At 38.4% G+C, this 4641-nt stretch overlaps 1 non-coding gene across 1 annotated transcript; it reads left to right on the top strand.

The window, feature by feature from the left end:
• Positions 1-4534: 4534 nt before the first annotated feature.
• Positions 4535-4641, top strand: LOC121222804 (small nucleolar RNA R71). Its single transcript, XR_005920175.1, has one exon. It is a non-coding gene; the product is annotated as a small nucleolar RNA R71 (small nucleolar RNA).

Raw genomic sequence — 4641 nt, 5'->3', positions numbered from 1 at the left:
TATTTCGATCATTTTACCCTTCAAGGGTATTTCAGTCATTTTACCCTTCGAGGGTATTTCATTCATTTTACCCTTCGAGGGTATTTCAGTTATTTGCCACGACTCGCAAGTTAGGCTTACCACTCGAGCGATCGCATGCCCATGTGGTCTCAAACACTGTGTCTACAGCTTTTCGACTTTTCGTCGATCTATGGTTGTAATGGGTGATTACAAACCTGATTGTGAAGATGCACCTAGATCCACGAACACCCAAAATCTGCATTCAAACACGTTTTCCATTAGTCGCTAAACTATAGTGCTAATCTCCTTCTCTTACATGCTTAACCAACATTAAACTAATTCATGCCTCGACTAACAAAAATGACTTAGCCCACTTATACCACTGACGAAGGTTGACAAAAATCTTCTTGACGGATATCTGCATTGTAAATGGATTTATTAAACAAACTTGTTTAATCAAGATAACTTACAAAAATACAGTGAGCATTCGGCCTACACCAAGAATGCTAGCCCACAAACCTACCTTAGATCGAGAGAAAAGAGGAAGGTTTCGAGGACTTGGAAACACTTGAATATTCCTTCCCTCCTAAAGGAATTTGAATTTCCAGAGAATGGAATGGCGAAAATCGACTGAACCACAATCAATAAGGAAAAAGAAATAACTCTCGATCACAAAGAAAATAATAAGAGATGGAAATCAAAGACAGAGTGAGAAGGACATTCAGCCAAAGAAAAAGAAGAGGAGAGAAAAGTGATTCATCCCGGCAGAGAAGAGAAAAGGGGGAAGAGAAAAGAGATCTGGCAAAGAGGGAATTCGGCCACAACAAACAAAAAGGAAAAAAAAAGAGAAGTAAAGAGAATAAAATGAAATAAATGAGCAAACCCGAGAGTAACTTCCAGAACTTGACAAATTCGACACCAAAACTAAAGCGTGAAACCCGAAACTCACAGAAATCGAAGTAGACTGGAGAGAAACTCCAAAAAAACCCAAAATCAAAAAATTTAAGCGATAAATGATCAAATTCGGCACAAAAACCCTCCCCTAACCAAATTCTCAAAGCTTGATTACCCCAAACGGCAAACACTCCTCACAAACAACTCCTTGATTTTCTCCTAAAATCCATCCCCTTATCCCTCATCGATTCACTCCACCCAATCACAATCCCACTATTCTCTCCATGAATCACTCCTCCATTCAAATTCCACAGTATTTCAGTCAAACTCCACCACCTCACTGCACAGGTGGTAAAAATAAACACTCCTCAGTGCAACACAAGACTCAAACCTCAGACCTTAACGGAACTTCACACGCCACCTTGCCACTATATCACAGGCTCATTTTGTGACATAAAACCAACACTAATATTTATAAGGCCTACCAGCCTATGTCCAAATCCATTTAAGAGCAAAACTAAAAATTCTACAAAAGCCAAGACTTGAACCCAAGCTTCTCAAACACTCCCATACACACCCAAATCACTTAACCGTTGAAGCAAACAAGCAATTTGTGACAAATCATGCAAAAATTAAAGACTTGAATTTTGTGGCGTTACACACAGTGTAATAAATTGAACTAAGTTAAAATCAGTGTTATGATATATCAATGTTCCCACACAAACTCTTTCCTTCGTTAAAATCACATACAACAATATTCCCTAGAATGTATCAACATTAAACATGTCTGTCATAAGGAAAATTCAAATGTTGATAAGGACTTTTGAAGTTAACTTCGTCTGGGAGAATGATATGGGATAGTCTATTCTTAGGTGACATTCACACTCACCATTTCCATCTATCAAGAGATTAATTATGTCTTTCATATTTTCTCTCAGAAGATACATTAAATATGTACGTTGTGCAAAACCATAGAGATATAATGGAACATCATAATACCTTGCTATCTCGAGAGGTAAGATAGAAATTTCCTTCCCCCGGACTAATATTTGCATCCATGGTACCTCCATTGGTCTATTCGTATCCCCCTCCTTCAACACAGCATAAAATTCATGTACAATCAGAAGGTACACCGGATTGGTCGGGGTTGTACAAAACTTCTCCCATCGATGAAATTGAATCATATCTTCTGTCTCACTTTGCAATGCACTTAGAGAATCAAAACTTCGTTCTTGAAAAGGGATTTTTCGTTGGACTGCTCAAAAATTATTATCGAGCTCCCTTTCTTAGATGGTGGCATGGTTATGCGTTACAATTTCTCTATCAAAAAGGTTGCTAGGCATGGTTTTGAGGTTATGAAACAAATAAAAGACAAGGAATTCATGGAATCTCAAAGAAAAGGGTTATGAAGGGTGATTTGGTTGGTTAAGATGGCTTGGAGGGTGTAGCTACTGCTAATGGCAACATATAAAAAGCCATCTTGGGCTTTACTTGTCGTGCAAACTTGGTGAATATCTCTGAAGATCACATTGAACCAAGAATGTAAAGTTGCCAAAAATGGCCTACATGTCACGCCATAAATGGTGCATGGCGCAACACGACTCTACTTTGTCCTCTATTTTTGCTTAATTTTGGGGTACGCCATAGATAAGGCATGAGGTGACACGACGACAAAATTCTGTAGTTTTAGGCTCGAACGGGTTATGTCATGCCATGGAATTGTTATGTAACGACATAGCTTCAATTTGGCCTCTCTGAGACTTGTAAAAGGCCCTCGGTTGTCCGTACACGCACCCTACTAATGTCTAGCTCCTCCATTGTTCTCGAAAACCTGTGTCCTTCTAATTCTAACATAAAAATACAAGTCTAAGTCTTAAATATAACAAATTAAAAATAAATTAGTATACAATATTTACAAATTAATGGAATTTGATTGGTTAAAATTTATGTCGCACTACCAGAATTGTCCAACAATTCCTTAAATTTCACCATCGGCTTCATCCGTCCCTCTCAACCATCGTTGGCCTTCTAATCGATTCCATTCCTTCTGGGACCTCACCATTTATCCTTTTCTCTTGCACTACAAGTACCTACATTTGCACAGCTCAAAAATTACCTTTAAGCAAGGTCGTTAGGGGTTAAATCGAATAAAACGTAACATTCCTCCCCTAATAATCCCTTACTTTGGGAATCACGACCATATATAAGCACCTTTACTTCACCATTGATATTAATTATTAATTCATTTCTTTCGAGATCGATGGTCGATCTAGACATGGCTTGAAATGGTCTACCCTATAGGATTGGGATTTCCTAATCTTCCTCAAAATCGAGGACTCATAATCCTCGTACCTTGACTAGTACATCCTCAAGTAAACATTTTGGGTGCACCAAGGATCTATCAACTAATTGTAGCATTATTGATATATTTTTAAGATCCCTGAGTCTTAGTTTTCTATAGATCAATAAAGGCATTAAACTTATGCAAGCCTCTAAATCACAAAGGACCTTTTTGAAATTTCGATCCCCTATCTCTCTTGGAATTGTAAAACTACCTGGATCTTTTAACTTCAGGGGTATCTTTTTAGTGATTAAAATGCTACATGAGGCATCAATGTCAATTCGCCACCCTTTTTCATTTTCTTATGTCGTGCCGTTATTTCTTTTAGGTACTTGGTATATTTAGGGATTTCATCGATAAGTTCAAGGAGGAATAAGTTGACATTGAGGGATTTAAATAAATTGAGAAAGTTTATAAAATCTATCTCATCCTTCTTTTGCTTGTACTTTAGTCTTGTTGGGAATGGTACCTTCATTGTGCTCGAATTTGAGGTTACTAGATCAGACACTGGTTCAACTATCTTCTTGATTTTTTCATCATGCTCGACTTCATCCTCCATAGATTTTTCAACCGCTTCAAGAACCTCCTCTTCATGAATGGGCTTGTTCAGCTTTTCAAGTGTCTTCCCTGATCACAAGGCGATCACCTTTACATGTTCATTCTCATATCTCCGAGGACTATTTTTCGTGTTACTAGGAGACTCAGGCCATTTTGCTTTTGAAACATAATCATTAACTGACTCATTTGGTTGCGGACGCTATCCATTCAGGATTGGAGTCATCCACATGTAGCTTGGACTTGTTGAATGTTCGTATTCATTGTTTGCATCTCCTCCTCTAATGGATCGAATCGTTGACAACATGTAGCATGGTCATTCCCTACGGTTCTTTGTTGTAATGATGGAGGTTGATAATGACGATTTTTTCAATTTTGCACTTAATTTGTGCCTCCTTGGTTACCTTCCCATTTGAGACTTGGATGATCCCTCCAATCGGGATTATAAGTATTTGAATCGAGATCTCGACCCCTATTAACTATGTAGCTTGCCTCCTCTGGTTGGTTCTTGAAACATGGCTCCGTTCTCGTCAGCTTGATAGTTGTCTCCAAACATGAAAGATTTGGTTTGTACATGAATCTTTCATTGGTCCACATGTATGAATTCATAGCCATTTCGTCAATGATTTTGTAGGCTCGTTCGTACGTGTGGAACATGACAGATCATTCGTCCGCTCTGTCTAGGCTGGATCTGATATGCCCATCAACATTGTTATAAAATATCTAAATTTAGAGCCGCCTTGTAATCCATGGTGTGGGCACTTCCTTAGCATCGAATTGTAGTGCTCCCGTGCTTCATACAGGGATTCACCTTCATATTGTTTAAAATTGGAGATTTCTCGCCTAAGTTG

Source organism: Gossypium hirsutum, chromosome D10 (genome assembly GCF_007990345.1).
Source record: "Gossypium hirsutum isolate 1008001.06 chromosome D10, Gossypium_hirsutum_v2.1, whole genome shotgun sequence".
Taxonomy (NCBI): Eukaryota; Viridiplantae; Streptophyta; class Magnoliopsida; order Malvales; family Malvaceae; genus Gossypium; species Gossypium hirsutum.
The sequence above is the reverse complement of the archived record's forward strand: the minus strand, read 5'-3'. Positions and strand labels throughout refer to the sequence as shown.